This window comes from Lissotriton vulgaris, chromosome 6, assembly GCF_964263255.1.
Source record: "Lissotriton vulgaris chromosome 6, aLisVul1.2, whole genome shotgun sequence".
Taxonomy (NCBI): Eukaryota; Metazoa; Chordata; class Amphibia; order Caudata; family Salamandridae; genus Lissotriton; species Lissotriton vulgaris.
The window spans coordinates 686775056-686794880 of record NC_141694.1 but is presented as its reverse complement, the minus strand read 5'-3'; the positions used below and the strand labels follow the sequence as shown (position 1 = coordinate 686794880).

At 44.0% G+C, this 19825-nt stretch overlaps 1 protein-coding gene across 1 annotated transcript in view; it reads right to left on the bottom strand.

Moving 5' to 3' along the window:
* ASCC3 (activating signal cointegrator 1 complex subunit 3) overlaps positions 1 to 19825 on the bottom strand; it is a 2217780-nt gene that overhangs the window by 619001 nt on the left and 1578954 nt on the right. The window lies entirely within an intron of this gene.

The following is a 19825-nucleotide window of genomic DNA, read 5'->3' as shown; positions in this document are numbered from 1 at the left end:
GCAGCGGCCATCTTAAAGTAGGGCAGATAACAAAAGATCAAAGGTCATTTTCAAGATACATCTCTATAAAAGGAGATGAATCCTTTTACAATAAACTTTTCAACTGAGTAAACCGCACGTAAAGAACTCTGAACTTCTTTGTTATAGGACTCTTTTCTGAATATCATTCAGCATTTGTCTTTTGCAGTCTGATAGTGTGTGACCATCTTTAGCTCCTCGGACCAGCCCACCATGCTTTTTTTTGTTGAATTTTTATATTGAAAGTTATGCACATTACATACAGGGCATTACGACGTGCTTCAGATGTTTAACCAAACACACAAACATGTGGCAATACAGTATGGTAAGACATACATTCTTATTAATCAAATATACAGTATATGTGACGTGGTGGTTTGACAAGATTATTATAGCACAGTCCATTTTAAGCATCAGAGTCGGGTTGTGCATCAGTGCCCTGTGAACGGAGATAGTGTAACAGTGGCTCCCAATTATCTTTGAGTCAAGATGTGGCGGGTAATTCTTCAGTGTAGAGGGCCAGGGTTTCTTGGCAGTACACCAAGTCCTTTAACCAATTTGTAATCGTGGGACAGACGAGGCTCTGCCAGCACATATCCACTCTGCGTTTAGCCAGCGATAACGCTATTTTGACAAATCTGCACAGTAATCCCCGCAGAGTCGGGATGAAGCCCAGCAAACATACGTCTGGGGTGCATGCCATGGTGAGATCCATCATGTCATGTAATGCGTTTATCACCGCTGTCCAATATTTTGCCACCTTGTTACATTCCCATTCCAGGTGCCAGAAATCCGGCCCCTGGGCGTTGCACCGCTTGCACCTATCATAATCTCTGAGACCGCATTTATATAGTTTAACTGGTATGTGGTAAACTTGGTGCAAAAACTTGAAGTGTAATATTCGTAGGTTGCCATTGGATGTGAGTGCTTTAGTTATTTGGCAGCAATATTCCCAATCCTTCGTTGTGAGTGGTGGGTCCAGCTTTTTGTTCCATAGCTCCAGACTTGGTTTGTGATAGTGGAACGTCTTCCCTCGCTACTCGGTAGAGTTTAGTCACCAATTTACGCCTCGTAGGGCTAGTGAGTAGTGTGTGTAGGGATTGTAGTGTCGGGGGTTCTACCAGGAACGTGGGGTAGTGTTTGCAGTGCCTTTCTGAGCCTATGAATAGTAAAAATGAAAAGAGGCGTCTGATTTTGTATATAGCTGAGGTCCTCTTCTTGTATGAAGTTACCGTCAGGGAACAGATCCTGCATTCTGTCAGTCTCTGCGAGGGCGAGAGTATGCACTGCGCCCGTCTCTTGTGTGACTGAAATCGCAGCATGGCTTGCTAGAGGCAGAAGTGGGGAGAATACCCAAAGTTTGCCCTCTCTACGATCCAATGCCTGCCAGGTTGCGATGGCAGTATCAACAGTATTGATCTCAGATCGGGGGTTGCCCCTATGTGTATGGGTTAGTATGGATCTTAAAGGGAGAGAGTGAGAATTACCATCCTCCACAGCCACATTTGGTAAATAATAATGAGTTTGATACCAGTAGTAAGCATACTGAGCCTGTGCACAAAGGTAGTACAGGTATATGTCAGGCACACTAAAGCCTCCCCTGCTGTAGTCAAGGGCAAGAGTTGCGAGGCTCACACAAGCCTGTATCGCCCCATATCAACTTAATTAAAAGTGTGTTTATCGTTTTAAACAATATTATAGGTAGTGGTATGGGAATAGAACTGAAGAAGTAGAGGAGATTGGGTAGGAGTACCATTTTTACCAGTACCAGCCAATCCGGCAATGATAGTGGTAGCCGTATCCACCTGTCCACCTGCTGTTCGAGCTTTGTGCAGGCGGTTCCATAATTTTCGTGGATCACAGCTTCTGGGTCTCGATGCACCCCCACTCCCAGGTATTTTACCGGTTCTGTCGACCACAGCAGGGGGAACTCCAACGCGTGGGGAGAGGTGCTAGCAGTAAGCGGGACGACCACCAACTTAGACCAGTTTATGGTAGGCCAGAGAACCATCCAAAGCGAATCTATTCCCTAAGCACTGAAGATAAAAATGTCTGTGGCTCTCTAACAAATAATAACATGTCATCTGTATAAAGTGATCTACTCACTGGACTGTGAGCAAAATGCAGTGCTGCTGCTCTATGCCGTTGCCGGATAATACAAGCGAGAGGTTCCAGCGCTATCGCAAATATGAGCGGAGAGAGGGGGTAACCCTGTCTCGTCCCTCTGCAGATGGAGATGGGATCTGAGGTTATACCCTCAATGCTAACCTGCGCTGAGGGGGCGACGTATAGCAGACATATCCAGTTGATGAACAGCAGTGGAAAGCCCATGCGATCAAGGATGCAAAAAAATATAACTCCACTCTACAGAGTCGAATGCTTTGGCTGCTTAAAGCATCACAGCCACTGCCTGTAACCCCGGCCAAGAATATGGTACATGGCAAACAGTGTGCAGAGGTTGTAAGATGTAGATCTCTCGGGTATGAAGCCGGACTGATCCGGTAAGACCAGAAGGGGCATTAGCAGTGTGAGTCTGGTAGCCAATATTTTCGCTAACAGTTTCGCATCTATATTTATGAATGAGAGTGGGCGATAGGAATCACGTCGATTGGGTGGTTTGTCTTTTTTAAGCAAGGCGATGATGAGGGCCTTGTGTAGCGTTTCAGGGAGTGAGCCGACTTCGTACGCCTCCGCGTACATTTCAAGGAGATAGGGCGCCAGTTCCTCCACAAACTCCTTGTAGAACTCACAGGTGAAGCCATCAGCTTTTTTATTTGGAAGGGATTTTATCGCCATTTTGATATCTTCCACTGTTATAGGTTGGCAAATGGATTTTCTCTGCGGGCATCCGAGAGCCATGCCAGGGCAATGTCTGATAAATAATCATCAAGTTCTGTGGCCGGTGCGCTGGTTTTTAATGCATTCATATCTGCGTATGCTGCCTGAAATTGGCCTACTATATCAGTAACAATCTACCTCGGAAGTCGTCTGTTATTTTAACAATGGTGTGTGTGTCTTCTCTAGCCTTGATTTTCGAGCTAATGTGTGACCCAGCCTACCCCCTTCTCCATAAGCGCAGGCAACATGGCGTTTGGATAAATAGCGAACTTCATCTTCTGCTAATGAATTGTATATAATGATGGATTCCTTTATTTGAGCGAGAAGTGCTAGGTTAAGGGATCGGTCATAATCTCTTTCGAGGCCCTGCAGGGTGCGTTCAGTTTGGGACATCTGTCCACGGATATCTTTTAGTATGCCAGCGGTCGTGCCAATACACACTCCTCAAATAGTTGCTTTGAAGGCTTCCCAGGGGTAGCCATGCTAGTTGCTGTGCCCTTGTTCAGCTCAAAATATTGTGTTATTGCCTCCTGTATGGTTTGTGAAAAAAGCGGATCAAGTAATGCCTCACTGCGAAAGCGCATGTGAATTGCCGGGAAAAGGTTTGTGGGATGTGGAATTCAAACCTAACAGGGTTATGGTCTGACAATGTTCTGAGGAGCACCTCTATGTCTGATACCCATGTGGTGCTGGTGTTGCTCATAAGCCAGTAGTCCAGGTGGGACCAACTGGCATGAGCGATGGAAACATGTGTACCTGTAAGTGTAATCAGGTTGCGCATGCGCCACACATCCGACAACGTGAGCTCCATCATGCCTTCATTGATAGCTCCTGTGGATCTTGGAGGGTGTCCCGCCAATCCACTTGACTTGTCCTTTCTTGGATCTAGATGGGTACTCAGGTCCCCCCCTTTCTGGCCATTCGCGCAGTATAGAGAATATGCGCTCATAAAACTCAGGGTCATCTACATTGGGACCATACAGATTAACCAGTGTTATGAGGGACCCTGCAAGATTACCGTGAGTTAGGGCGTACCTTCCAGAATCATCTATGCAGCTTTTGAGCATAGTGTAGGGTAGGTTTCTCTTTATGAGGGTAAGAACCCTTCCAGCATATGATGAATAGGAGGAGACCTGTCGGTAGCCCGACCATTTAGACCCCAACTGCGACGCAGTTTAGCGTGTTAGGTGTGTTTCCAGTATAAATGCAATGTTTACATTGTGACAATCCAGGTAAGCTAGTGTTTGTCTTATCTTTTTTGGGGTATTGAGTCTGCGAACATTTCACATTAAACAAACAATTAATTTTTTCATAAGCCATCTAGCATCTGTGGATGTAACATATGACATGCACTACAAACCAGCCTTTCTGTATCACGGTAAGTCCTGCAACCGAATTGCTTAGTACGTAGTAGCCACAACAACCCATTCCCTCTTTTCCCCCTTCCACCCAGACTCCCCACCCACTGCAGCAACCCAAACCTGCTAAAGCCATCCTGAACCACCAAAACAGTATCCCCTCAGAAAAGAGAGATCCCATAGCACCACTGAGGAACACCCGCTGGGGGAGCGCAGGAGCACAACGACCCTCCCAGGTATAAAGGGAGTTGATCAGAGTAGTGTATTGCTAGTTCCCACCCTAGCTAACATATGAAACATTGTATATCATGTTTACCAGTAGCAAAGACTATAAACAAGTTTGATAAAGGTGAAGTATTATCTGCCAGTTCCAGGTATGATCCGCCCAACTGGTGTCATTTTTTGCGCAGGACTCTATCAAGCATGGCCGACCCTAAACTCCAAAAGCGGTACCACTCTCTGCAGAAAGAATCATTTTTCTTTTTTGGACGTTAATGTCATTCCGTCGTACTCTGCGAGCCTGCATCATTGTCATCATCCTCTGGATTGGGAGAAGTCTTGGCCTTGGGTTTTAATGATTTTGCATAGTCCATTGCAGCTTTAGTCGTAGTGAAGATTCCAGATCTGCCGTTCATTTCATCGACCAGTCGGGAGGGACTTTTTCGGACATCAATATTTTCTTTGCCGGTTGAAATTCTTTTCGAGTTGACTGTACTGCTGCAGTGAAGTCTGGATAGAAAGCCAGATTGTTGCCCTCGTGGGAAACCATTCTTTTTTCCCTGGCCATGCGGAGAATGGCATCCCAGTCTCTATAATTGAGAAGATGTGCGATTATGGGGCGCGGAGGCGACCCAGGTGGTGGTCTGGCAGCCAGGGAGCGATGGGCACGTTCCACAATCAACACAAATGACAAGTTTTTTTCCCCAAAAACCATTTGTAATAGAGACTCTATGTACATTTTGAGGCGGCCTGTTTACGTGGATTCCGGCAGTCCCGTAATGTGCAGGTTGTTGCGTCTCAAGCGTGCCTCAAGGTCTTCGTTCTTGGCCTGTATCACCTCAAGCACCATCTCCATAGACGTATTTGTGGTCCCCAGCTGTATCCCATCCTTGGCTTCTGAGATGCGCGCTCGCATCTGCCTCGCCATGTCGTAGAGCGTGTTTGTCCCGTTTAGTTGACAGATGGTCCATTCTTAAGTTATGGTTGTCGATCTTGCCATCTATGCTCTAGAGACTACTTTGAACTACAGCAACTATTTTTTCAATTGCAGCCAAACTGTCCGTGGGGCTGTCTAGTTCAGAGTCCGATGTGGCATGTCGTGTCTTGCTGGACTTTCTAGGCTTAAACCTGAGCCGGGGCTGCCCTCGTTTCGTTTTGCCCATCTTGCAGCCTGAGCTCGCGTGTCCCTTTTTCCCAGTGCAGACGGAGGCAGGGAGTGAGGCACGCAACTAAGATTACCACAACGCTGTAGAGAAAATTAAGCTCGTCTTGACAATGTCCAGCGTGTTTTCCATCCACTGAGACCGGCAGGCAGCGCTACGATGAATCCCAGGCTGGGTCCCAACGAGGTCGGTCTCGCGTGTTCTCAGTTGTTCACACACTCTAGGTCCACAGTGCTACGATAGTAAAGGGGAGCCGGCAAGCCCGCACCAGTGTACAAACGTTATAGTGGGTTTATAGCTCCCCGCCGCGATGGCGCAGTCACCAGGCACTATTCATTGTATAATGCGGCCGGGCAGCAGATCGTTTGGGGCTATACTGCAGTGCACTATGTGTGATTTAATGTACAATGGGTTCAGCTACGACCACAAGCATTCACCTCTGCCTGGCCAGGGCCCCTCAGTGGTGTGGGGGTGAGGCAGCGCCTGATAGTTAGAGCAATGATGCCAGGTGCGGACGCGCAGGGCCTAGGCGCGGAGGGAGTGCCTGACAAGGCCACACACCCCGCAGCCCCTAGGTGTCCGGTGTCAGTGGAGGCCGGGCACACGCATCAATTGGGCGGCTTGAAAGCTCAGTCCACGCTTGTCCCAGCGGCCCACACTCACAGGCATGCCACGATCTCCAAGGTCCGCCAGGCGGACCCTCGTCTCTAGCGCTCCCCAGCCCACCATGCTTGCTGGGTGACACCTCCTCAACATTTTCCCCTTCACTTCTACTTTAGTCAATCCAAAGTCCTTATTTGCTTTTACCTTTGTACTATGCCATATGATCCAAGTCAGCAGCTGCAACGCTTTGAGGCAACTCCTGTTTAACTACTTTCTTTCCGCTGTATCTGTTTTCCCAGAGTTAGATTATTCAATATGTCCTATCCTTGTGTGAACATTTCCACACTCCGTCCCGTCTCTTTGTGAGACTCTTGAGCTCCCACTATGTACTGATTCTGAGTCCCACTTTCTGGGTCTTTGCCCTCTCATTGCTTTTGCACATTCGCAAGGATGTGGCCAGTGTGAGTTGGCTGTTTGCAGCATGTTGTTCCCATGGCCTGGTTATAGCCTGCAGGAAAACCCTCTGCTGCACACAGTGATGTGCAGCAGGAGTTTGCCCTCAACAGCAGACTCAGTGGAAAGTAGGCCAGGATATGGGGCAAATCCTTGATGCACCGGACCAAAGCAATGTGCAGGAGGTAGACAGCCGCCAGCAAGTAGCGCGCACAACCTCTAGTCAAACCCTCAGGCCATGTGGAGTGGGGTTAGTCGCCTGCAACAGGTTGGGCGCAGGTCCACATCAAGGTTGAGGTCATAAGCACTGAATTTGATGTGCATGTTATGGCTTGCATCACTGCTGTGCAAATTATAAAACTTCAGCATTCACCATACTTGCCGAATTTTAGTGGTTATCAGGATTTATTAAGTAGCTCCACCACAAATTTACTGTAAAAAAAAAAAAAAAACTTTTTGGCCTCATAGAGGGAGGCAGGGTATCCTTACACTGCCCCTTATAGCTATTTTAACCTTTTTCCTAGGACAGGGGACTGAGTCCCAGAATCCCAAAATGTTTGACCCCACATCTTTGTTGAAAAGCTGTCAGCAAATCAGATCTTCTCTTAAGATCTGTCAGAACCCCTGATCCTCCACAGCGTGAAATATACAAACTTTATGAGCCTTAATGTCTCAAAAACTACGGAACGGATTTACATACCTTTTTAAAAAAGCATGTTTTCTGGACCAAGATCTAGCTTTATGCAAAATTTGGTTTAAGTCCATTCAGCAGTTTTTGCAATAACTTTCCTATGAAAAAATGAATGGAGAAAATGCGTTTTGGTACCCCCACCCGACCCACCTTTTTTTTCTCTAGGCCCTCGTTAGACGGATCACCCCGAAACTCTCCAGGAAGGAGCTGGGGGTGGAGGAGATTTTGGGGGAAAGTTTTGTGAAAATTCATCAAACTGCGCCGAAGTTATTAGCAAACTAAAAAATGCCTTTGCAGTGGAAATGCAGACCTAACCATAACTACCCAGTGGTGACCACCACTGGGTAATCTATACTACTATTATAAAGAGATAACACAAACCTTTGAGCCAGGTAAACTCGAAAAGTACACCACCAATCAAAACACCCAAGACATCGTTGAAAACCTCAGGGCATGCAGAAGGACATAGGCTATTAAAAATTAAAAATATACGTTGTTTAAAAAATTTCGAAATAAAAATAAAGTAGTCCCTTGCAAGTAGCGCCGGCCGCGACGTCTGCGTGATGACATCATTTGCGTTTGCGCTCCCTGGCAACACTTCCGGAAATGGCGCCGAAGATCGTGACCTGCTGGGAGGACTGCCGCGGCCCTGATTGCTGCTGTGCGACGTGGCGGCCTGTGCGGGCGGGGCGCCTGGAGAGTGGCGGCCTGTGAGGGCGGGGCACCTGGAGAGTGGCAGCCTGTGCGAGGAGGGCGCCTGGAGCGGGACCGGCGGCTGAGGTAAGGATCTCTGGGACACGGGCGGGAGGGGGCCGGGGCGGGAGGCGGCAGGAGGGGGCCGGGGGCAGAAGTGCACGCAAGCCTCAAATGCTGCCCCCAGCCCCTTTCTGCCCCAGGCAGGTGTTGAAATGACAAAAGAACTAACAATACAAAACCCCCAAAACACTGAAATACACCAGTTACAGTTGTGTTACATTAACTATAACTAGCTCACATATTACCTCAGGGCCATTCTACTCATTAATATTTTGAACAATATGATTCTTTAACCCCTTGACTGCGGCGCAAATTCTGCTACAGTGCTGGTGAAATAATGAGTGGGCGGGGTTCGGACAGGCCCACTGTGCCCACTGTGACATCGGACAGCCGGGGGCTGCCCGATGCATGCGAGGGGTTAAATCTACCGAGTCATGTCTTCGACTATGTAATTTAACATGTCGAAAGTGATATAATTTGTGAGGTAATAACCAGCATCTTCTCATGGTTTATCCGGCTGGACTGTTCCCATAAGGCACAGGGTCAAGACTGATTTGCATATGGCCATGTCTGAACTGGGGTGGTGAGCAAAATAACGATGGATTAAACCCAGATCTGTGACTGGGGGTATATGTTTTGCCATTGTGCAACAATCTCTCCATCAATTGTTGTTTTTGTATTTGTCACCCCGAGTGGGACGGGTATGCTCAGACGTGAGTCCCGTGCTCTCCATGCCACTGGAATCAAGCTATCCTGGCTGATGAAGGCTGATAGCCAGAAACCGGTCCTAGGATGTTTGATTCTGGTCCAGGGAAGACATGGCTTGGGAGTTCGGGCTGGACTGTTCCCATGAGGCACAGGGTCAAGACTGATTTGCATATGGCCATGTCTGAACTAGGGTGGTGTGGTGAGCAAAATAACGATGGATTAAACCCAGATCTGTGACTGGGGGTGAATGTTTTGCCATTGTGCAACATTCCGCCCATCAACTGTTGTTGTTGCATTTATCCGGCAGGTTATTTGCCTGTTCCTCTCCAGCAATCAGGGCCTCTTCAAGTATCTAATGTATGGGCGATAGGGAGCTGGAATTCCTCCTCAAGGCTTCTGAGTAGGCCAGGCATAGGCCCCGTCAGTCCTCTTGCCCACCCTACTCAGTCATGCAATGCCGCCGCTCTGGCACAGTGGTGGTCTCCTACTGATCAGGGTGGTGCAGCCCTGAAAGGGCCAATGGCAGTTGCAGACCCGACCGGAGGAACAGTGATCATGGCTGATGCAGCCCCTGACTAGGGAAAAGGTAGATGCCACCCAGTCAGTCCTACGATGATCACAACAGTTGCAACGTCAAACAGGCAAAAAGTACAACAGCTTGTAGCAGTTCCAATCAGAAATTGATGGAGAGAGACTAGGAGGATCCTCTTTCACATGGGTCACTTCCAGCTGCCTCCCAGACAATTAGTTATCTCTGGATGTGGATGCCCCTTAGACATGCTCTTTTCCTGCAGGGCCGTGCAGGCTCTTTCCCTCTCTTAGCAGGCAGACAGGCTTCTAGTTGATTCCGGCAGATTCACAACTCCTCCAGCACAAAGTGCAGACTGCAAGTGATATCCCCTCCACTGTAGGAGACTGACTGTCAGGCACACACCAGCACAGGTAGCACAGTAGCCCTTTGAGAACTTTGCGGCATACTCCCGTCCCTGTTCATTCAGGACTTGGAACTGTAACAAAGTAGAGTGATGAGAGTCCAACTTTATTCACATCTTCCAGATTGGGGAGGTAGAGCCACTGTCTCAAACTGCAGAGCCAGTTTGGGATTGTTTTTCATACAAGCGCCCTCCTCAGGCTGCTCTGCACTTGGGATGTTTACAATCTGCAACACCCACAACACAATCACAATTAGGTCTGAGGTTTCTGGACTTGTATGTCATCAGCCCAACTGAAAAAGAAATCAGGGATAGATAAAAGGTAAGACCTGACCGACAGACCTCCTAACATCACACAACAGAAACTACTGTCACTCCTCTCACCTACCATGCACCAAACAGCAGTGCTCAGGAATAGTAATAATCTGCTCCTCGCTAAGTCCCATAGAATTTCTAAAGGTACTCTGTCACCATCCTCTGCAGTGTCTGTATCTCCTCGTTCCAGCCAGAGGCAATACACTTCCACTCCCTGGGGGAAAAGTCAACGCCCTTCATATTGTGCATTGCCAACCTACCGACATGCACAATGGATCCCACCAGTCATACTGCTCAGGCTCTCTCCCTCACACATTCTATCACTACACATGTGTTACACATACAACATATGCGCATAACTTACAAACGGGAAGACACCACAAGGCTTTGGGCATACACCTAACAGCCAACAAAATGTAAATGGGTCTCACTCTCAGTGACATGCATAAAAGGGTGTAGGTACAGTATTGATCCTTCTAAAACATGGTATGCAGCCACCACCGCTTTATGTGTTGTACTCAGGGTATGGACAGTACTGCTGTCCATAAAAGGGTAGGATTGATACTAGATATACAGGACATTTCCACCCCAATATCTGGACCCAGAGAAAAGAAGAAACCCAGGTCACAGGTACAGATCTCAGTCTGGCGTTAGTCAAACAGTGGCTTAACATGGAGCGGTCCACTATTCAAGGGTGCTGAATAGTACACCCTCTTCCCTTTTAGCGGTCATAAAAATAGGATGGTTTGATTCAGCCAAGAAATGTATTAAACCACACCTCAAGCACATTAGAAGTTGAGAGACTTCTATTAAGAATTATGAAGTAAGACTTTACATGGACATTTCTAAAAGGCCAGAGTTATTATTCGGATGCTAATTTTTAGCTATTGCATTATTCAGAATTCTAATCTTGTTGCCATCATTTAGCATTCTTTGTAGAAGTACTGATTGGCAATACTCGCTAAGCAGCAAGAGGAAAAGGAACCATGGGTCAAGTGCTAAACCTATTCCTTCTGAATGATTCTAATAAAGCTTCCAGCAGTAAATATGTTACAGTCTTTAAGCATTGATATAAAAATGAAACACTTAGCATTCCAAAGTACACATTGATCTGCCCATTTCTATTCCTTAAAACTGCCTATTTGAAAAAGATCTAGGAATAAAGTTTATTTCGTACCTTTTTTTCTTGACCCTATTTGCACACAACATTTCGATCTGCATCAGTATCTCTGTCTGCATTGGTGGTAATGATGTGGATAGCTTGCCAATATACTAGTGGACACAACACAACAACCCCTTATAATTAGAGACTTAGAAATTATGGCAGAAACATTTGCAAAACTTAAGACTGGGATGTGTTCTACACACAGGACCGGGAAGTTGTCACCACAATAAGGCCCTAGTGCATGTGCTCCGACCACGAAAACATGTCGAAATTAGCCAACTCCTAATTGACATATTAAAAATCTTTCTATAAGGCCATAGTATATGGTGCCCAAAACACACCCAGGCAATAAAAAGTTCAATGTCACCTTAGGGCCACAGCACTGCCGTGCCACCCACATCTACTAGTATGGCCAGGCAAACATTACTCCAGGTGTGCCACTTGAAACTAGCAGCTTCAGTTTAAACCTGCACCCATACATGTGAAAAATAAACCATTGTTGACAGGAGAAAACCTTCCTTTTAAATATTATTAAGCCACCCCCATATATGCCTTACAGCCTTGCCTGGAATTTTAAAAGAAGTAGGAAATGTAGAAATTCAATATTAACATGTCCTTACAGTGACTACCACCCAAAAGCTGTTTGCACTCCAGCAAGGCTGGCTGGCCCATAGAGAAACACGGAAACGCAATATTAAATACTAATTTGGATATCTCCGATATTGGGACCAGCTAGGAAGATGATTAAACGGCTAATTTTGTAATACGTTATTATTAGGGGTTGGTGGAATTCTGCAGACTTACATAAAACTCAGCGAGATTCCACTCATCCTTACTACTACATGTCAAGAACGACATTCTCCTGAGCTTTAACCTAAAAATCACTAGTTTTGGTCTGGTTCAGTGGAAGAGAACTGCTTTTGTTATTTTTGGAGACAATGTCTAAAATTAAATTAGACATTTAGGGTGAAACCACTATGCCCCCTCACTGCCTTGACACGATCCTGCAGACTGAGCCATAATCAAATACATCAGGGAAAACTAAGCCTATGCTGGAAACAATTACATCTACTTCCGAATCAGATGTTATTGATTTGATCTAGCAATCGTCCATCTGGCTCACACTTCACATATTTCCATGAACTTGCACCATCATTAACTCTCTTGGGCCAAATACCTTGTAGGACCACCCTACTGAAATAACCCTCATCAGAATCCCATGGACACAGACATTTCGGCTTTAATGCTTTCCTTCCTTTTCTGTAAAAGCTCCTAGAAAGAACAGCGTTGTCCCAACTGCAAGATTAAGTGGAATCTAGCGCTCTTCTTTATTGCCAAATAGGAGGGTTCTGTCCAGGACGAAATACTGAATTAGTTGTTGTCTCAGTTCTGGTTGACCTTCAGAAGATAATGAATGTGAGAGGCCAATGAGTATAAGTTCTTCTGGACCCCATAGCCACATCAGTGGTACTCAAAGTACGGCCCAGCAGACTTTCCTTGCGGGCCACAGACCTTCCTTTGGGAACCCGGTAAACTGCAGCAGGTAAATAAAACTAATTGAGTTGTGTTTTTTTTATTGCTGTTATCAAGCAAAATTGTTTTGTGATTCTGGTTTCTTTCTACAGTTATTTGAGCTTGTTTTATGAGCAGGGTTTCCCTGCTCATAGACCAAGCTGAATCAAAAAACTAAAAAAATGTTACAAGGGTACATCTGTTTGTGCTCTTGTGGGTACTGGCTTTGTTTCTACATCTAGTTCAGCTTGTATTGTCAGCAAGCCAACCCTGCTCATGGGTGAAACATTAGCTAGGCAGATCTAAATGCAATGAAGAAGTATGGGAACTACATACAGGAGTATAGCAAGGCAGGGTTAGTGAGTGTGCGGAGGGGGTCAGCAGGTAGCTAAAAAGAACACAATGTTATGTAAATATTGTTTTAATAGGAAAGGACAGTTTGATAACTACAGACTTCAGTGTAAATGGAGATTCATAAGTTCAATCCTTGTTGATGCACAGGGGAATAGTAATGTGCATTTATAGTGGTATTGGGCCCCATCCTATGACAGTAAGCACTGTGATTGTATGTCATTTGTTTGAAAATGTATTACACACAAAACTTAAAAGGTTTATGGGTTACACATAGTATAAGATAGGCTGCTGCAAAATGTGTATTTAGGAGAATATTTTTGCACTCATCTTTTGAAAAGGTGTGTGTTTTTCTTTTGTCCCCATTAACCCCCCACCTCACCCTATCTCCCTCGGCATCCACCAGCATTGATGTGTCCATTTAGTACTCCCCAGACTTAACTTTGTGGCCGCTCAGAAAATGTTTAAGAGTATCCATTTCAGAGACCATGCCATTCGACTAAGAAGAATGTCAGGAATGGTTTAGCCATGTCCTGGTTGGTTTCATTCCTATCCAACAGGAAACAAATAATGTCTTTACCGCCATTTTTATCAGCGCCCAAGGACATACACTGTGGCGTCCCCTAGGGTTTTATCCTTCCTGCCTTTCTTTTTAATGTCAATACTTGTCCTCTGATGCGACTACGAAATAAGTTAGGACCAACGTTTTAATGTATATGGATGACGCCCAACTTACGTTTAGAGTGTCTCCCAATCAGGGAACTAATTCACAACCTACCTCCCCATTAACCGAGAGTCTAACAGCTATCCATTGGTGTATATCCACAAATTATCCAAAGATTATCTCAATTGAACACAATCATGTTAACCTCGCTAAAAATCAGGCTGGCTGATTAATTTGCAGGCCAGCATGTATTGTTCCTTTGTCCCTGCAAAGTTTATTAGCTATCTAGGTATTCAAAACAATTCTAATATCGACCTGGGACCCAACACTACTAAAACCATTTTTTTTTGTTTTTTTAAAATCTTAAAGCCCTGCACCAGATTGTCTCACCTTTTGACCACAATCTTATAGTATCCGTCAGTCAATGACACTATTCAGTTGAGGTTCAACTATAGCAAATGATACACTGTGTCTTATATGTGGATTAAAAAAAATCAGATTAAGCAACAGCGGCAAGAAGATGCTTTCAAAGGATTCAGTGCATTCTCAAGTCATATTTAAGGCCATGACTGCAGTCCACAATTTACTCTCAATCACCTGACTTATGGCCAAAACAATTATTGGCATAATTCATTTTTGAATTGAAGAACAGATTTTCTATCTCCTTGGCAGATTCCCAAAATATGTACCCACTACTTCAGCCCTACCGTGTACCACACATCAGGGGTTAGACATTTTAGTGATGGTGTCCGCATCACCGCGCTAAAATGCATGTCATGCATAATTGCAGATTCTGCAATTTACAATGAAGTGCTGAAATTATAAACAAAAACAGCCAGCACGCTTGTCGGCTTGTTGTCCTGCTGCTTGCCACAGGACTAGCTTGGGTTAATTGCCCTGGCCAAAGTAAAACAAGGGTACAATTATACTTTTTTCAGTTTGCCCTTGCGCAGTGCGACTTGAGTTCCTTTAAAAAGAAAAAAATGTGAGCCTGAAATCCGGCCTCTCTGGGCCACGTGGAAACGGCGATGGTGTCACTGATAAACAAAATGCGTTGGACCCAACCTCACGTGAATCCGGCACATTCTATCATTTTTCCTGACACATGCCACAGTTGATTGGCTCAGGCGAATCATTGGTTTCTGCCCTGCCCACAGCCACCTAGACACGGTGGCATTGCTGCAGCCACACTGTATTGTTTAGTAGAGGTGCTGGAGCGAGCACAAGATATTTTTGTAGCACCATGGGGAGAGCTATCACATGGCTCTCCCCTTGCTCCAGTAGCAGTAAGGAAGCCGGTAAGGGACACAAGCAGAGACTGTGGTTAAAGGGATACCACCAGCTCCTGGTGAAAGCTGAGAGAAAGGCGTCAGAATAGACAGAGGGTAGAACACAGAACTGGAAGGTAAGCAGAGCATTGTTGACTCAACAAAGAGAGAGGTTGTGTAACTCTTCTGCAAGCTGTATTGTTTAATCTCATCTTTCTCCGAGTCGTTTTGGGTTGTAAGGGACCAGCTAGTATAACAAATATAAAAATCCCGAAAGCTGGTTATTTCTCTCCCTTATCAGTACATTCTTAAAACAGAAATGTAAGAATAAAGCACTTTATAACATGCTCTAGAGCAGCTTTAATGACCCTTCACCAATAGTTGAAGTACAGAAAGACCACAAAGCTATGTTACTGATGGAGCGAGCTTTAAAAAATATTTTATTCTAGCTCGTGATGTCATACTCTCATAACTTGAAATAATATATTAATGAGTGTTTGCATGATTTGTTAAAATTAAACCAATTTAGAATAAGATTCCACATCATTATACAGGACTAATGTGCTTTATGTTGCATTTGCAAGTCTGTTTTGTAACACATAACTAATATTGTTTTGTTTGTTATGTCTGTCCTATTGTCTTTGTCACTATTAATATGCGGCTGATCATTCATGGCATGTGCTTTTTATATGTGCTTACATGTTTGTCCTATGTTGTGTTTGTCTGTCTGTGTATTATTTAATCATCTTTTTACTCTTTTAGAAACATAAAGCTGGATTACATGAAGAATGGTAGATTTTAAATGTGCTACTCTTCTGTGTGCTTCTGCTAGGTGACTTATATTAATGGGTTAACATTAGATATGTAGGTTGGAAACAGAATGACTTCATTACCTGAATTAATTATTCTTTTGTGTTTGTTTAAATAATAGTTTTTTCTGGAAAGTGACGCAAGCTAAAAGTGGCACAGTGACGCAATCAGAAGTGGCGCAGAAAAGGCCTGCTGTTGTTGAAAGCCACATGAGAAAACCTTATTTTGAAGTGGATGAAAAACCTTTTATTGTGAAATCACTTGAAAATGAACTGCTAAAGACAACTCTGTGGAGTGGGTTTGGATGTGCCACGGAAAGCTCAGAACGGACAGGCTCAAGGTTGAAAGGAAGAAACGTGACAGATTTTGTATTGCTTGAACATCTTTTGCTACAAAATGTAGCAGACTAAGGAACTGTCGCCAGGATTCTGTGCACGAACAATGGCTCTGTGTAAAAGCCTGATCTCGTGGTGGAAGATGTCACAGTTTACTGTGCCGTGAGGTGATTCAGCCAATGGGGAGCCAGAATTCAGCTGCTGGAATGTGAAATTAGATAGTTTAGCTGTAGTTTTAGGGTATAAGAATTAGCTCAAGGAGCAAACATTTGGCTTACGCTTTTGATTCCAGAGGGACGTGTTCTGCTGTCCGATGATGATTACACGTAAGGAAAGTAACTTTTTAAGACTTTGTTTTCAGGCGATGAGGGTAGAGACAGAGAGTTAGTTAGGTTTTGGAAATGCTCTTTTTCACTTATTTCTGCTAATGAATAATATTTTCTTGAATTAAGCTCTCTTTATAATTGCTGAATAAAACTTTCTTATGACTTTTTCTAATGCTTGCTTAATAAAGTTCCAAACCTAAGTTTTCCTGAATATGTTTGAATAAACTTTTTAAATGACAAGCTGGTCTTGTTTATTGTGAATGTCTTAAACAAACATATTAGATTCATTCGCCTCATGATTCAGCTGCTCTGTTATTTCTATGGGCCTGGTATTGATTGGTAAGTGATGGTGGTAGATAGTGACATCATTTATAAAGAATTTTAGTTGCAGCGCTGGATCAATTTGGTAGCATCAGACGGTTATATGTTGTTTTTGACATGCATGTTACATATATGTTGGTATAATCATAGGATTAATGTTTAACAAATGTTGAGTTTTTGATTTTGTCAGATTGTTATGTGTAGTATGTAAACTTTAGGGTTTTTCCAGCTGTGAAAAATTCCTGGTTGCCATGGCAAGGTAGTGTGACTAGAAGAGTTACACAGTGCATTTGTCTGTTTCAAAATTGTGGTATAGAATATATCACGTGTTGTGGACGTACAACACAAGTTTAGGGACCTTAGATTGCATGGTTAAATGTATAGTGAGGATTGCCAATGAAATTGTAGCATTAAGCAGAGGGACCTGGTGAGCCTGTTTTAAAGTTTTCTGTGAAGAGAGTAGTAGGATTTATCCAAGCCTGAGTGAAGGGTGAGATAGCGTCGTCTATTCTTATCAACGCCTGACGTTTTCTGTGGTTGGTTCAAGTCCTGCCAAGAATTCATGTGTGTATGATCAGGGTTTCCTTGTTTGAAAGTGTGTGAATGTTTTGGTAAACTGAAGGGTAGGGTAAGAATTACTCTATTGGCAATTGAGACTATTCTGTGAGAATAGCGTCGTCTATTCCACGCTGAGAATACTTGAATGAATGTGTATAAAACTATCTCTTTGTTAGAGAAGCAGACAAATGGTTTCCTTTATGTAGTTATTAATTGCGTTCAAAAAGTAATAGGAAAGCGTTTTTGAAGCCTTCATGGAAAAGAAAGCGCTATTTTAAAATATTGTAAAGTGCTCTGAAGCCTTTAGGTAAAGTTAGCGCTGTTTAAAAACATTACAAGATGTTTTGCGCTATTTAAATATCTTTAAAAAGCATTGCACGCTATTTAAATGCTTTGAAAAGTGCCCCGATCGAAAATTGTAAGGGAGGGGCTGCTTAAGGAGTAAAAGCGTGTGGGGAGAGCCTGCAGCCGCAGCTGCTGCATGCGTCAGAGCCTGCCGCGCTCTGATTGGTTTATGTCCCTGGAGTGTCAGAGCAAGCGCTCTCATTGGTTGAAGCGCAATCAATGTTTGAAATACTGTTCATATTATAAGTATTTAATCTTATTCTTTATCTCTCAAATTGCGCTATTTTAGAAGTGGGCTTGACCCCATCCCTACGAGCTTTCTGCTATTTGCGCTCCCTCTTTTGGCAAATTTCTTAAATAAGCGAGCCCCTTAACAACAACGCGCCTGGCTATACGCGCTGGCAGATTGTTTTGTTTTTTTCGCCAAGTTTGTGTTTTTGATTGAAACTGTGTGCCGAGTAATTTTGTGAAGGAGGGGGGCTGCTAAGGAGCGAGGGAGAGAGAGCAGCTGCAGCGGCTGCCGCCGCGCTCCTATTGGATCAGGACGCCGACGCGTCATTCTCAGAGCACGAAGGGGCCGCGCTGTGATTGGGCGAGGCTCCGTGAGCCGCGCTCTCATTGGGCGAGGCTCTCTTAGCTGTGTACTGATTCGCCGAGGCTCCGTGTGTGTGTCCTAAGTTACGAGGAGCTGGGCGAGGTCTAGAGCGTTTCGTTAGGGATGCGTTAATGTCCCTGATCCTTGTAATAATCCTAGCTAGCGTATTGGCCTTAGGTGTTGCGCGCATCGCGGAGCGCGTAGGGAGAGAAACTGCGGTGGCAGAGGGTGCGTTAGAAGGAGACGCCCCCGACGCGTCATAGCAGGGTCGCGCACCCATTGGCTGGTGACGCGCTGACCTGCAGTGCTCTAATTTGTTGAAATAGCGCAGTGTCATAAAAGAGCCGCGACCAGATTGGTTGAGGCTCTGGCGGGCACTGTGGTTGGCTAAGCGCTATGCAGCCACATGCCGATTGGCTTAGGTACTCGTTGTGCTGATGCACATTGTTTACTTTTTGCCGAGTGTTAATTTTCCACGCAGGGATTGCCCAGAGCTTTGTTTTTAAATATTTGATCGTTTTTTATATTTACCACAGTATTGGGAAGCGGAATTTGCTATAAATTAAGTGGATAACATAGCAGGTACCCAGCAGCAAAGGTGATTTGAGCAAGAACATTGGTAATATTAAATATTACAAAATTAAGTAAAAATAATTGCCATTAGGGTTGCAAATAAAATTATAGCATTAACAGCAATGTACATTAGAAAAGCAAGCACATTTAGGCTTACTTTTTACAGGTATATGTTGCAGAAGGTGTGTAAGTAAAAAATAAGTACATTTAAAACACATGTGATTATATGTTGGTATTTATTGTTGTAAATAAATATTTTGCGTTTTTGCAAATTTATGTTTTTCTTTCCAGGTTTATTAAAATTAGCGATGCAGGTAAATTAGGAGTTATATTAAATTGATCAGGTTATAAAGTTATACTTCACCTGACCTTGTTAAATTAATTAATTAATTGATCAGCAAAAGATTGGAAGGTCAATTAAGTGAACGCATTTACTTATTGTAATAATTTTAAATTGAAATTAATTTAAATAAAGGTAAGTATTTTTAAAACATGGATAAATATTATCCAAAGAAAGAGAAAAAGTTCACCTGGTACAAGAAAATGAAAAAGGTTGTTGCTACATGTAAAAGCAAATTAAAGATTCCCAAATCAGCAAATGTAAATAATAAACCTGACAGAGAAAAATTAATTTGTCATTGTAAAAATTATGTTGTAAATAAAGAACAGGACAGAAATTTACGCAGATTCCCAGAACAGATTAATGTGTCGCAAAGAGTCTCAGTTCAGATTAATGGAGTCCCAGTTCAGACCCCTTTTCAAGGTGTCACAACAGGTAGGTATGATGAGATGCCTAGTACTTCTGAAATCAATATTCCTGATCATGTAAGTTTTACAAATGATTTAATTGAGCAGTTAACGTCAAACATGGAAGCAGTGACAGTTCCTGTGACAATTGGACCTGTTCCCCCAGTGCTTAGAAAAGATGAAACTAGTCCCACAGCTTTA